Below are 17,023 nucleotides of genomic sequence, written 5' to 3' on the forward strand. Positions count from 1 at the left end.
ATAGATATGGGTGGAGGCATAAGGGGAAGCATGCAAGGAGCGCTCTCGAGGTGAACGGAGGAAGGAAAGGAAAGGTGGTAGATGGAGTAGGTGTAAAATATCAGGATCGACCTCTGGAGCTGGGGAAAACTCAGAGTAGGAAAATTGAGGACGGTATGAGGACTACAATGCAGGGAAACAGGGGAGGAAGACCTGCGTGAGCAGAAGGTTCCAAGCTAGAACAATGGAAAGAAGAGGAACAGACCCACGCAAACACAGAGGAAACACTTGACCTGGAACAGGATAGGCAACAACAGGTAAGGAGAAGTGATAGAGGTAAAGGGAGAATTCAGGAGAATACAAGATAGGCAACGGAGGATATAGGAGAAAGGAAAGACAGAGATCGAGAAGAGGAAGATGACATGGGAGCACCAGCTATAGAAGTAGGTGAGGGCAGCAGAGCAAGGGAATACAATGCAGGCAGAGCAAGACGAGGAAGGGGCCGCAGGGGGAGAAGGGGACGGTGGCAAGAAGGTCGACAAGATCAGGGACGAACGAGGACAGTAGGACCCAAACGAGGAAGGAAAACGATAAGTCGCCAAGTGCAGTATGCAGAGAGGGCATATTGCAAAGACACGAATGCAGACATTAGGAGAATAATTCAGCACCTGGAAGAGGAAGCGACCCAGGAGCAGTCCGAGTCTGAGATGGAGGATTGGGAGTACCTGTTACCAGACCCTGACAATACCAGAGGTCGCATGTCTCTGTATAAACAGGCATTACATGTGTATTGGGTCATGAAGCGATTGCTAGCTAAGGCTATGGAGCAGGTAGCCATGGAGATGGCCGAACTAGCCCAAGGTATTCCTAATCTAAAGAAGGAGATAAAAAAACTGCAGATAACCATCATGATGCAAGATGGCAAGCTCGACGAGATACAACAGCAACTCAAGAAGCTCACTCAGGAGGTTAAAGATGAGGAACATCAGCCGAGCGCAATGGAAGAATGACTTTGTCAAGATATGTCTATCTCTTCTTTAGTTAGGAAGTAGAAAAGCTCGCCACCCTTTGTTTAATTTTCATAATGCAGCTAGTAAACATTGGTAGTTTTTTGAATGGATAGTTTATATATCATGGACAAGCAGACTAGTTAAATTTTGTTTTTGGATGGCTATTAAGAACTTTAGATGGCCAACAGACCCGGTTTCCCTACGGGGCAAGTTGAGGCCATCATATGTATGCACTGGTTTTAACCCGTTATAATAGAAATGGTTCCACCTTAGCTTACAAAAAAAAAAAAACTAATGTATTGGAATCATATATTTGGAGAGCATTTTCTAGGCAATGTAAGGAAATGTCACTTGAAAAATAGGTTTAGATGTTTCTAAATTTACATTGTTATCATATTAATATAAATATGTCCCAAAATTAAAAATAATATTACACATGTTTTAATGAATTCAATGATTAAGAAATAGAGTAAATTAGAAAAATAAAAGCATTTGTTACCATTTTATGTATACTTTTATTTCATTCTTCCTTCTCAACATCTATAGTTGTATTCAAATGACAAATCTTTGATGTTGAAAATTATTAGATATAGGAAGAATGAATCTCATACAATATATATGATGTAATAACATATTATCATAAGGTTGTTAGGTATGAATTCTCTCAATTTTCATATATGACCATAGTCATTACTAAGAATTTTGTTGAACAACATGGCAAGTAGTCCAAATCAAATGTATGAGTTCCTTGTTTCATTGGAAGCACATGTCTTTTCTTCTGAAAAAATTACAATGAGAAACAAAAAAAGAATGAAAATATTTAAGGATGAACATGCAATACTATGAATCATTTAGTTCATATCTTAGAGTTGATTCATGACTAAATTTACATGCATGCCATGTATAGTTTTCTTATGATATATGAAAGGGTTAATAACTATATATATATATATATAATATATATATATATATATATATAATATATATATAATATTTTAATACACAAGTTTTAGAAATATTAATGGACCAAAATTAAATGTTGAAATTAAGTTTCATTTTGTATCATTTGGATGTATATCCAATTTATTACAGAAAAACATTATGAGATATGTTAAATTTTTAATCATTAATTGACATGCCTTGACCTCAAACGATGTCTTTATATTTGATCCTTGAAGGGAACCGTTATCACATCATGATGAGAACAAATCATTTAGAAAGTTGTAAACACTATTTATATCCTAAGAATTAATAGATGATTTCACAATTTTTCCATAAAATAATCTTACAATCCTTTAAGGCCAAAATGAACTTTTGATATGTTAGTTTAAAGAGTATCAATATGAAGGGAAAACTAAAATATTAATTAAATTTTAAAAAATACTATTTTTAGGTTTAATAAAGCTTTATAATATATAATACTATGTGTTTATCACCACTAATAATATAAATGTGTTCAAATACTATTCAGATAAAAGAGGTCCATTCATATCATCATGCAGAAATAACTAACTATAACCATTATTTTAAAACTTATACCAACAAAGTTCACAAAATTTTATTGAGATTGAGATAACAGAAACGTTTTGCCAAATGATTACATTACATGAATGGCATTTATTTATTTACTTGCTAGGAGGTGATGAGAAACTAAGGTAAAAGCAAGCAGACCACATCAGTGATGTGCATGTGCTCCTGGTGAGATTTAATAACACAAAATATGAGACCAGGGAGATTAAGCATGCGGGATAGGACGAAGGCGATGGACATGGGGAGGTTGAGATGGAGGGCAGTGAGAATGAGGGGGTACAGGGTAGCCCTGTTTGTGGCACCCGGATGCAGCCTTTGTGGACATTTCCGCCAATCTTCCAGAACCTACTTCTTCGTTAGACTTAGCGGCAACAGCTTCAGCTTCAGCTCCAGCGTGTGTCACCAGAATCGTTGAAGTTAACAACAACATTGCTACTATTGATATCCAGCACAACCGTGCCATTTCTGTCAACACACCGACATCTTACTTATAGACAACACACCGACATCTTACTTATAGACAACACATCTTACAATCAGTCGAAGGAATTCAGTGAAACTCAACCCTTAAATCGTGTTAAAGCGAAACCCGACTTTCTCACTCTCAGTTACGGTCAACATCTACTTGTGCGTAACACTTGTTTTTCACAATCACCCCATCTCTCAAATCTGTTACATGAATCCCTTGTTGGAGCATACAACTAAACCAAAGACAAACAACAACAGATCACATCATAAAAGAGACACAGGGTTTAACGTGGTTCACCCAACCATTCTGGGCTACGTCCACCAAACATAGGCATCGGCCATCTTTATTAATCAAACAGGAGATTACATAATTAATCAAATCCTCACAAACTCTCACCACACCCAACTATCCGTATGGATACCTATTTTATAGCAAGGAGAATCTAACTACCTCTCACATCAAATTTAGGATGCATTAATTCTCTCCCAATAACCTGGAGCTAATCCAGCAACAAATTTCTATTGTTGTCACACACTGGGATTTTTGCCTATTTTATTTAAAACAGAAAATCTCAACAATCTCCACCTTGACAACAATTAGCCTGATGCCCTGTTTGTTTATTATTTTATCTTTTCTGCAAGCCAAGAGAAGCCAAACACCAACGTAGCTTCTCTAACAAAACTGGTTTGTGGACATGTCTGCACAGTTTTCCTTTGTATGCACCTTTTCAAGAGAGACTCCCCTTTCAGCGATAACCTGTCTTACAAAATGGTACTTAATTGGAATATGCTTTGATTTACTATGATAGGCCGGATTCTTAGCCAAATGTATTGCACTTTGACTATCACAAAGTAACCTGATGTTGTCCTGTAACCTACCAAACTCACCAAGCAAACCTTTCAACCAAACCACCTCTTTGCAAGCATGCGAAGCATCAATGTATTCTGCTTCAGCAGTGGATAAAGCAACACTGTTTTGTAGCTTTAACATCCAGCTAATAGCTCCACCTGCAAGAGTAAAGACATACCCTGAAGTTGACCTTCTCTTATCCAAATCACCTGCAAAATCAGAATCAACATATCCGCAAAGAGATTCACTACTCTTATTGTAAGTAATACAATAACTACTTGTGCCTCTCAAATACCGAAGCCCCCATTTCACTGCTGACCAGTGTTCTTTACTCGGATTTTCCATATACCTGCTGACAACCCCAACTACATGTGAAATATCTGGTCGCGTACACACCATCGCATACATCAAACATCCTACTACATTGGCATATGGAATTCGAGACATATAATCCTTTTCTTCATCTGTATTAGGACATAAACTAGAAGAAAGCTTGAAATGGGAAGCTAAAGGGACTGACACAGGCTTCACATTGTTCATACCAAACCTCAAAATTATTTTCTCAACATACTTCTGTTGTGATAGCCACAACTTACCATTGCCCCTGTCTCTGAAAATCTCCATGCCCAGAATCTGTCTTGTTGCTCCTAGATCTTTCATATCAAACGTCCTTGCCATCTGAGTCTTCAACCTGTTGATTTCTTCAATGCTTTTGCTTGCTAAAAGCATATCGTCAACATACAAAACTAAGATAATGAACATGCCATTACTTAACTGCTTAAAGTAAACATAATGATCATATTCACTTCTTACAAATTTCTGACTCAACATGAAAGAATCAAACTTCTTATACCACTGCCGAGGCGACTGCTTCAGGCCATATAATGACTTCTTGAGCCTGCAGACAAATTTCTTATTGCGATATTGAACAAACCCTTCCGGTTGTTCCATATAAATTTCCTCATCTAAATCACCATGTAAAAACGCAGTCTTAACATCTAGTTACTGTAATTCTAAATCAAGCAAAGCAACTAACGCTGACACAATTCTAATTGAAACAATTTTAAGAACTAGTGAAAATATCTCATGAAAGTCTATGCCAGCTTTCTGAGAAAATCCTTTTGCAACCAGCCTTGCTTTGTATCTGTCCTCTGAATCATTCACACCCTGTTTCACCTTGAAAACTCATTTACATCCCACAGTTTTCCTACCTTTGGGAAGTTCAACCAGATCCCATGTGCCATTCTTACCTAAGGCCATCATTTCTTCCTTCATGGCTGCTTTCCATTTGTCACTCTTTGAACCTTCTACAGCTTCCTGATAACACAAAGGTTCATCATCATTAGCGGTCAAAGCAACTGAAGTAACATAATCATCATACCTTCTCGGAGGACGTTTGATCCTTGTAGACCTCCTTAAGGATGTTTCTGGTGCTTCCACAATTGGCTGTCTACCATCTGTAGGAACTTCTTCATGATCGCCATCTGAGACCTGTTCATGACCTCCATCTGAACCCTGTTCATAATCTGACTCTGAAACCTGTTCATGACTAGAATCTGAACTATGGTCATCATGACTATCATCAGAAGTGCTGTCAAACTGAATGTGCTGAAAATCAGATACATCATCCTGTTTCAATTTATTATCTACATCTAACTGTACAAGAGAGGATTCATCAAACTTTACATCTCTGTTGATGATGATTTTGCGGGTAGTAGGATCCCACAATCTAAATCCCTTTGTTCCATCACCATACCCAACAATGTTCCATCACCATACCCAACAAAGACATACCTTTTCGATTTCAGATCTAATTTAGTTCGCTGATGTTTAGGCACTAGAGCATATGCATCACAACCAAACACTTTGAGTTTAGAATAATCACAAGGGTGTACTTTCCATACCTCTTGCGGAATCTTGCAGCCTATCGCCATTGATGGAGATCAGTTTATCACATAACAAGCTGTTGCCACACTTTCGTTCACAACTCCTTTTGCAACCCGGCGTTACTCAGCATACTCCTTGCTCTCTCCAAAAGAGTCCTGTTCATGCGTTCAACAACTCCATTTTGTTGAGGAGTATACACAGTAGTCTTATGTCTCTCGATCCATGCATCCTTGCAATAGTTTTCAAACTCCTTGGAAGTAAACTCTCCACCATTGTCAGTTCTTAAACATTTTATAGTTCTACTAGTGTTGTTTTCTACCACAACGCTCTAAACTGCTTGAAAACTGTAAAAACATCAGACTTCCTCTTCAACATGTAGACCCATACTTTCCTAGAAAAGTCATCAATAAACGACACAAAATACGACGAGCCACCATACGAGGTTGTAGGTGCTGGACCCCAAACATCTGAATGGATATAATCAAGTATTCCTTTACTAGTATGTTTGCCTGTCTTAAACTTTTGTTTACTTTGTTTGCCAAACAGACAATGTTTACAGAAATCTAACTTTCCAGATCTTAGATTAGGAAGTAACTTGCGATCAGCCAAAATCTTTAACCCTCTTTCGCTCATATGGCCCAACCTCTGATGCCATAGGCGAATGGAACTACTGTCATGTTCAGACATGGTAGACACATGAACTGACCCTGTTCTTCCTTCTAACTGAAACAGATTTCCTACTTTCTTAGCTTTCATTACTAGTAAAATACCTTTGTAAATTTTCATTACTCCACCTTGAATGACAATTTTATATCCATTTGTATCAAGTGCCCCCAGTGAAATTAGATTTTTTCTTAAATCTGGTACATGTCTTACATCAGTTAACATTTTGGTTGTCCCATCAAACATTTGCAGCTGTATACTCCCTATTCCCACAATATTAGATGTGACATCATTACCCATGTACACGACTCCATCATTCACTGATCTATATGTCTTAAACCAGTCTCTATGAATACACATGTGGTTTGATGCACCAGAATCTAGCAACCAATGTTGATCATGATTTGACAAATTAACTGACAAGACTTCGTCGCTCATACCTAAACCAAATGTTGAACCTGTATCAGCCGTGTTCGCTTCCTTCTTTTCTGTCGATGAAGCTTCTTTAGAAGCTTGTTGTCGCTTCCAGCAATCCTTCTTCAAATGCCCTGATTTGCCGCAGAACCAACACTTGAATTTACTCTTCTTCCCCTTGGACTTTGAACGTGAATCGCTGCGCTTACGAGAGCGTCTTTCTCTAGAACGACCTCTAGCCATCATTGCCTCTGATGTAGAGGTGTCAGCATTCGACCGCTTCTTGGTCTCCTCGGACAACAAAGCTCCGACGACATCATCAAATTCAATGGTTTCGGATGAACTAAGACTTATAGATGTGACAAAATGATCCCACGACTCAGGCAACGAGCACAATAAAGTTATGGCTTTATCCTTGGCTTTAATTTTTACTTCTACGCTTTCTAATTGCACCATTAAAGTATTAAAAACATTCAAATGGTTAGTAATGGAAGTACCTTCCTTCATTCGCAGACTGTATAGCTGCCACTTCAGGAGAATCTGATTTGTCAAGGATTTCGTCATATACAGCTTCTCCAACTTCGTCCACAAACCAGCTGCAGTCTTCTCTGACACGATGTTAAATAAAACATCATCAGCCAAACACAACCGAATTCCGCTCAAGGCTCTTCCATCCAATTCATTCCACTCATCATCTGTCACGGGGTAAGGCAGTTTGGATCTGCCCAACAATGCCTTTGCCATGCCCTGTTGTATCAGGAGATCATGCATCTTTACCTTCCAGATCTCGAATTTTTTTTTGCCGTTAAATTTCTTGACTTCAAATCGGGCACTCTGAGTTTTCGCCATCTCGTCTAAAACAAAGAATCTCCAATTTCAATTAAAAAAAAAAAATTGAATCTCAATAAATGCCTATGCCTCAGTTTACCTTCGCCTTTATTAAAAAAAACAACCCCCTTTGCTTTGCTGTTTAAATCTCAGATTTCAATTTAAAAACAAATGGCACTTGCTGATGACCACAAGAAGCGCGCCTTTTAAAAAACTCTCTAAGTGTTGACAAAATGGCGCGAGTATACCTTGAAAATACGCGCTGAGCAGCAAATTAGCGCATTGGCACACTTAATTTAATAGGATCCGCGCCATTTCAGTTGGTTGGCGCGACTGTTATGGTATAACCCGCGCCAATTAAACAAAACTTCGAATTAAAAAACAAAACGCACTAATCGGCGCATCTGGCATTACACTCAAACTTATCATGCTCAAGATTCATTTCTTTCCAGCAATCACATACGCCATTATACTACTAGCAATCACATACGCAGGTTTAAATACAAAATACCTCTACGATACCAGCGCTGTCATATCGAGGGCTCCAACAATCACATACGCACCTCTTCACGCAGCAATACGCACCTCCTCCACTTGCCTCGTTTTGCATTCCCGCAAGGCAGAGGCAAACACAAAGTTCTGAGATTCAATACATACGAAGAGCAACACGCCAACAGAGCGTTGTGAAGAGGAGAAACTCAAATCAAACACTCCTCAAAATACTCCATAAATTCAATCTAGAAGCATTCGACATCCAGAATTTCGTACAACATTGGGTTCCAAGCACCCCAATGGAGATGCACAACTGACCGTCTATTTTACGATCAAGTCTCTTCTCCTTAAGCTGGGAGGTCACGACGCACTTGCATGGCAATCCACAACTCTTAATAATTGCAACAACACGTCCAGCATGTAGATGCTGCCTACAATTGCAGTGTATAGCTCCAACACATCCAGGAGCTTCGATTTGTGCACACTGTCCAATACAGTTGGTCTACAGAGCATTCACAAAGCAGTTAAATGTTCACAACATTGTTATAGTATCCACAACGCATTGTATTCATAACTACACCACGCACTCATAAGTCCAATATAGCGCCACAACAATCCCTACGCTCCACGCAGTGCACCATACGCACCACCAGCACACAGGTACACAGGCAGGTTTGAAATACCTCCACGCAGATTTGAAATACCTCCACTCAGGTTCACACGCTGTGTCAACACCTCCAACATGCTCTGATACCAATTGTTGGAGCATACAGCTAAACCAAAGACAAACAACAGCAGATCACATCATAAAAGAGACACAGGATTTAACGTGGTTCACCCAACCATTCTAGGCTACGTCCACCAAACATAGGCATCGACCATCTTTATTAATCAAACAGGAGATTACATAATTAATCAAATCCTCACAAACTCTCACCACACCCAACTATCCGTATGGATACCTATTTTATAGCAAGGAGAATCTAACTGCCTCTCACATCAAATTTAGGATGCATTAATTCCCTCCTAATAACCTGGAGCTAATCCAGCAACAAATTTCTATTGTTGTCACACATTGGGATTTTTGCCTATTTTATTTAAAACAGAAAATCTCAACATCCCCAGTATTTGATTTTGCGTGTTAATATTTGACTCTTGAAATTTAGAATCTGATTTCAACTTGCACGATGATGGAATCCTTGTTGCCGGAATGAAAAGAAGTGTGGGCCAATTCAAATTTAATTTATTCTAAAAGCCCTCATGGTAATTTCTTAAGTAGGTTTTTTATCCAATTTCTTAACTCGCTTTCTTATCCAATGTTGTTTTTGTGTTTTTCTTACCCTCCACACACCTAATTTTTTTGTTTTTTAATTCTTTTTACTATAGCAGTAAGATTTATTTATTATTATTATATTCATTATATCTTATAGTTAATCTTTAATGATTAAATGCTATTATTATTATCTATCACTTAATAAATATTTTTTTGGTAGGTAAGAACCCACGGGATTTGAACCAATAACCTATCACAAGGAGTGCCTCTCAAATCTGTTACATGAATCCCCCATATTTGATTTTGCGTGTTAATTTTTGACTCTTAAAATTTAGAATCTGATTTCAACTTGCACGATGATGGAATCCTTGTTGCCCGAATGAAAATAAGTGTGGGCCAATTCAAATTTAATTTATTGTAAAAGCCCTCATGGTAATTTCTTAAGTAGGTTTTTTATCCAATTTCTTAACTCGCTTTCTTATCCAATGTTGTTTTTGTGTTTTTCTTACCCTCTGCACATACCTAATTTTTTTGTTTTTTAATTCATTTTACCATACTATTAAGATTTTTTTTTTTTTTTTTTTTTTTTTGATTTTTGATTATTTTTACTATATTATATTCATTATATCTTATAGTTAATCTTTAATGATTAAATGCTATTATTATTATCTATCATTTAATAAATGTTTTTTTGGTAGGTAAGCATACGCTGGGATTTGAACCAGTAACCTATCACAAGGAGTGCCTTAACAGTGCACCCATTCACTATCAATCCAAAGCCCCATGGGCTTATGACTTAATAAACATTATTTTAATTATGTTGGTTCAAATCTATATTTCTAAAAAATATCAATTTGAATCAATGGTAAAATTTCATATATATATATATATATATATATATAGAGCTTTACTTCAGGTTCATATACCCTTCTAGGGTACTAGTTAGCTTGGAAATTTGGAAATGGATGGTTTGTGAATGTAGGTATGGATCTTTTATTGAATATGATGGTTCTCTCACGACGATGTTTTTTTAAGATGAAATGAACCCGTAACTTTGACTTGTTCTGCTGGCAAGAGTGAAGACATTCTTTGGCGAAATGGGTGAAGAGCTTAGTGAGCATTGTCTTTATTGGGAATCGAAGTGATGTTGTTTAGTAAAATGACTATATCAACAAGATTTAGTTGTTTCATATGCATTTATCTTAAAGCATCACCCCACCTTTCTCAGACATCGTTGATACTCTCTTTTTGGGTGCTTTTTTTATGGGAAAAGGAATGTTAAGGTAATAAGTTTGCCACATTGGTTCATCATGCCAATTTGCATAGTTTTGAGATATCATAGTTGTAATCATATCTCTATAGTTACAAATTAGTTATCAAATCGAAAAAAAAAAATGATACATATTCTTAGTGGCTTTATAATTATACATAAAATCCCGCTTTTGGAGAGTCTCATAACAATACATGGAGCAAATGTGTATCGAATGTCATCTTTCTAACCACTGAGTATAGTACCACAAAGGTATATTATACATGTCTTCATCAAAGGTATGAAAATGTTCATTACTGATATGCTTCTAAGCCAAAAACATCGAACCCCCAAAGAAGCCATTTATTTAAACATTTCTGGGACTATTTCCGAAACCTTTTGTATAGGGGTATCCTCTTTTTGCAATCAACTTACCATTTAAGTTTTTAAATGCATTCATGTTTTTCCACATAGAAGGATTAACTTGAGTATCTAATATCTCTTGGTCCACTTCTCCCAAAGCTTGTTTTTTTGCATAATGCTAGTTACATAAACAATTTGAAGATATTTAGTAATATAAAAAGGGATTCTATACTTTATAAAAAGAAACAAGTATCAACACAACCATCAATGCAAACTACACTACTACATGAGGGAGGAACACATATTGGTAATATTCCATTGCAATATACCTGAGGAAACGAAAACATTGTTTTGCAGCAATTTGCAATGAGAACATTGTATGGTATGTTGTTACGTTGAACACAAATCCAAGCACTATCAACAACATCAGAGAGATCCTCCAAAGTGTTACCCCCTTCAAAAACCAGGCCCCTCACAGGATAGTTAAGAAGCTCCAAGATATTGTCCCCACCTTCTCAGACTTCCATGGTACTCCTTTTGTGGGTGTAGGAAAGAACGTTAAGATAATAATCATTCCACATTGATTCATCATGTCAAATTGTACAATTTTAGGATATCACAGTTGTAATCATATCTCTACAGTTCAAAATAAGTTATTGAATAAAAAAATTAAAACGATGAATTATTTAACCTTTTATTTATGTTCAAAAGTTGCACCAAAATAGTTTCAATGAGTAAAGAGTCACATGTTGCAACTAAAATAGTGTACTTAAGTGGAAGTGTAGATGGTTTATAGTTGCAAAAGATCCGAGGCTATTGTAACCAAGACGAAAAATTGGATTGCCATCCTCGAAAACCAAATGCAATGGTAACGATAAGCTATCATGGTAAATACATTGGGGAAAGCATTCCAATACTCTAGGCACAGTTACCACATGCCCCTATTCAATTGGATTCACCTGTAGTATAGAAAAGAATAACATTAGAAGTGCATCAATGAATAATATAAAACCCAAAAACTCCATGAAAAGGTGTTGTAATAATCATTATTTATAATTAAATTTATGGAACACACATTTGGACTATCAAGGGCATGAAGCGTCTCTTTCCGCCCTACTTTGGTGAAGTTGAACTTACTGTGGTCGAAGCCCTGCAAGACCTTCTACACTTGAAATTCAGTAGGAAATTTCTTAAGATGATGTCCTTCATTCAGTTGAGCAATGAAAACATATTCGTCTGTGATGATCTACAATTTATTACACTCGCATAGTCTGCGGATAGAATCCATGTTAAAATGTGTCCTTAAAAGCATCACCCCAAAAGGCATAAGCAAGTTAGTGTGTGTTCAATAGGAAATTTCAAGAATTTGCATCACATTTTTCACTTTGAAATTTTATATGTTCCTACAATTTTCCATACATTCAATGCTTTTATGGGATGCAATATTTTAGTATGTATTAGGTTCCTACACCTAAAGAAATTCGAACAATTCTTAGTAACTCTCACAATAGCTAAACTGTTTATTTACATAATAATGAATATAAAAGGTGAGAAAGTGAGGGTATTGATTTAAATCCTACAAAGGAGTGGCATACCTATTTGAAAAATAGGGAAAACAAGTGTATTAATCTCACCTCGTAAAACCGAATAAAATTCCACAGGAGACTGACATTCATGCGAACAATGGAGATATTGGCACAAATCACAAATTTTACAAGCTCAAAGAAATGTAAATGGGAAGCCTAGATATAACCCATAAAATGAAGAATAATTTTCATTAGTATGGTCATTCCAAAATGTAAGTATATCAATGTAGTAGCTGCATAGAAAGAAAACAAGAACTCCATTTCATAGGTTAGAGAATTCACCCATTTAACACATATTCTTCCCATTACCAAATTATGGGTAATGTTGTGACCTAGAATAGAAATAAATGCAAATCACTCACTCTCTCTCTCTCTCTCCATCACTCTCTCTCTCTCTCTCTCTCTCTCTCTCTCTCGCTCTGAATATATATGTATTAGAATTTCGCATCAATAAAAGGTTTCGAGCTTAATGATTTGTAAACAACACAAGTAAAAAATCAAAAGAAGTCATCTAACCAGAGAATAAATATCAATAAGCTTTAAAATTACAAATGCTTCAATATGATAAAATTAAATAACAAGAGATCCTCTACATTGAGATGAGGTTTTGTCTTACATATAAAATCTTTGATAGTAATTTATGAGCTTGATATAGATTCTCAGTAACTTCTGTCACTACCTTAGTGGTTTGTTAAACAATTTCTATGATATTTTTGAGCTTTTTGGGTTCTATGTTTTCAAGATTTGCAAAGATAATTTGATTGTTTAAAATGTTTTCTAAAAGTATAGTTAATACTATTAGGAATAAGTAATTAATCGGCCCAATTTTAGGTAGTTATGATAGTATTTATATTTTATTGGAATAGTAAAAAAGAACCAAACTTTGTGAGAGCTAGCAAGATCTTCCACACAGATGTATGAATCCTTAACCAAGGGAAAAAACAAGTGTGGTGTATAGAACCAAATGATAAAACCGGTCTTACATATCCACTGAACTATATTTTTGGTTAGTGGTTTTTCAATTATACATAAAATCCCTCATTTGGAGAGTCTCATAACAATACATGGAGAAAATGTGCATAAAATGCCATCTTTCCAACCATTGAGTACATTACCACAGTATATTATACATGTCTTCATCAAAGCTATGACAATGCTCATTACTGATATGCTTCTAACCCAAAAACTTTGAACCCCCAAGGAAGCCATTTATCTAAGCATTTCCTGGACTATTTCTCAAACCTTGTATATAGGGCTATCCTCCTTTTGCAATGAACTTACCATTTATGTTTTCCCACATAACAATATTAACTTGAGTGTCTAATATATCTTAGTCCACTTCTCTCAAAGCCTATTTTTTCTACTTAGCATTAGTTATATACACAATTCGGAGATGTTTAGTAATATAAAAAGGATTATACACTTTATTAAAAGAAACAAGTCTCAACATAGCCATTAATGTTAACTACGCTGTCGCATGAGGGAGGAACAAATATTGGTAATATGCTACTACAATATACCTAAGGAAACAAAAAACCCTTTTTGCCACCAATTTGCAATGAGAACAATTTATGGTATGTTTTTATTTGAAGACATATGACAACACTACCAACATCATTGGAGAGATCCTCCGAAGTATTACCCCCTTAAAAAACAGACCCTCATAGGATAGTCGAGAAGCTCCATGATATTGACCCTGCCTTTCTCAGACCTTCATGGTACTTTTTTGGGTGCTTTTTCAATCAGGAAAGGAATGTTGAGGTAATGACCTTTCCACATTAAATCATCATGCCAATTTTCACAATATTTAGATATCACAGATATCTCTATAGTTTAAAAATTTGTTATCGAATTGAAAAAAATGGAAAGAATGAAATATTTAACCTCTCTTATTTCTATTCAAATGTTCCACCGAAATTGTTTCAATCCAAAAAGAGTCAAATGTCACAACTAAAATAGTGGAGTTAAGTGGAATTGTAGTTGGTTTATAGTTGTAAAATCTCAGAGGCTTTTGTACCCATGAAAAGAAAATGGGTTCCCAACCTCGACAACCAGATGAATTCTATCAACAAACTATCATGGTTAATGTGTTTAGGCAAGCAGTCCAATACTCAAGAAGCACATTCTCACACTCAATTGGACTCACCTACAGTATAAGAAACAATAACATGAGAAGTGCATCAAAGTGCACTCAAAACCCTCAAACACTGCATCAAAAGGTGCTTAAATCCTCGCTATTTATGGTTACATTTATGAAAATCAGAGTTGGACTATCAAAGATAGGGAATTTTTCCAAGTACTGAAATTTTTTTTGCTCACTTTCTTCAAAATGGAAAACAACTCTTCCTTGCCTACTTTGGTGAAGTTGAATTTACTAGGGTTGAAGCCCTAAAGCACCTTGTCCACTAAAATTCAGTAGGACATTTCTTAATATGACACCGTTCATTCAGTTGAGAAATGAAACCATATTTTATAGGGATGATCTGGAATTTAATACCCCCACACAGTTTGTGGATACAATCCATGTCAAAACATGTCCTTAAAAACATCACCCAAAAAGGCATACCCAAATCAATCTGTGTTGAATAGGAAATTTCAATAATTTGCATAACATTTTGCACATGGAAATTTTATATGTTCATGTTGTTTTCCATACTTTTAACACTTTTATTGGATGTAATATTTTTAGTATGTATTCAGTTCCATATAAAAAATACTAACAATTCTAAGTAACTTTGACAACATCGCAACAATTTATTTATATAAAAATGAACAAAAAAGGTGAGAAAGTGAATGTCTTAATTTAACTCCTATAAAGGAGTGGGATACTTGTTTGCAAAATAGGGAAAACAAGTCTATCAATCTCACCTAGTAAAAATAGACATAATTCCACATGAGACTCACATTCATGCCAACAATGGATAAATTGGAACATATCATAAATTTTTCAAGCTCAGAGAAAGGTAAATGGGGAAGCTAGATATATCCCATATAATGAAAGTAATTGGCTTCATTGTGGTCATTCCAAAATGTAAGTCTGTAAATGTAGTAGCCGCATAGAAAGAAAACAAGAACTCCACTTCATAGATAAGAGAATTCACCCATCTAACACATATTCTTACCACTCCCCCAAATTATGAGTAGTGAAAGAAAACAAGAACTCCACTTCATAGATAAGAGAATTCACCCATCTAACACATATTCTTCCCACTTCCCCAGATTATGAGTAGTGTTGTGACCTAGAATAGAAATAAATGCATATAACTCAAACTCCCTCTCTCTGACATAGAAATGTATATGTATAATAATTCCACCTCGAATAAAGGGTTTCAAGCTTGATGGTTTGTACCAAAAAAAATTAAAAATAAATTTGAATCAATAAATATTATTACATGTTTTTTTTAAATGTATTATGTTTAACTAATAAATTATTCTTTATTAATAATAATAAATAAATAGTAATAATAATAATAATAATAATAATAATTAAAAAAAAAATAATAATTTAGTTATGTTTTATGATATTGAGATGTATAATGAAGATGCAATTTTGATATGTTTATCAATGTTTACTAATCAATAATTTATATGATCATCATAATTTAATTATAATTAACTAAGCACACTTTTCAACAATAAAATCATAGAACCATACATCTTTATAATTCACAAACTTGTTTAATTTATACATCTTTATAATTCACAAACTTGTTTAATTTATATGATCATCCGAATTTAATTATAATTAACTAAACACACTTTTCAATACTAAAATCATAGAACCATACAGATTTATAATTCACAGACTTGATTACCTATGGAACCATGGTACAATTTGAAGAAAACAAAAAATTCCTATCAATTTCTTTTTTTAGTATTTCTATATTGTATTCTTTCATGTGGGAATCATCTTAAATTAACCTTTTATTTCCTAAAGAAATTACTTGTATTTTTATTTCCCTCTTAATTTATCATAAATTAATTAATTATAGAAAATATCATATCAACATATATAATATTAGGTATGTGGTATTAAGTCGTGGTATTGGCCCATGGTAATGTAAGAGGAGTTATTTACAAGCTAAGAATTTCCATGATAAACTGAATAAATGAATATTGTTACATATTTTTTTAAATGTATTTATATTTAACTAATATATTTACTCTTTCAATAATAATAATAATATTAATTTAAAAATAAAATCACAATTTAGTCAATTTTTAGGATATTGAGATGCATAATGGAAATTTATCTTTAATATGTTTATCAATGTTTACCAACATTTAATTTATATGATTATCCTAGTTTAATTATAATTAACTCACCATACTTTTCAATACTAAACATAGAATCATATATCTTTATAATTCGCATACTCGATTACCTAGGGAAGTATGTGGCGATTTTAAAAATAAAAATATTTTCCTATC

General features: G+C 34.9%; 1 pseudogene; it reads right to left on the reverse strand.

The window, feature by feature from the left end:
- Positions 1–8,481: 8,481 nt before the first annotated feature.
- On the reverse strand, positions 8,482–15,117 carry LOC149148966 (GDP-L-galactose phosphorylase 1-like; annotated as a pseudogene).
- Between the last annotated feature and the right edge of the window lie 1,906 nt (positions 15,118–17,023).

This window comes from Pinus tabuliformis, chromosome 9, assembly GCF_031772625.1.
Source record: "Pinus tabuliformis cultivar Carrire ecotype Pingquan chromosome 9, CPIR1, whole genome shotgun sequence".
Lineage (NCBI taxonomy): Eukaryota > Viridiplantae > Streptophyta > Pinopsida > Pinales > Pinaceae > Pinus > Pinus tabuliformis.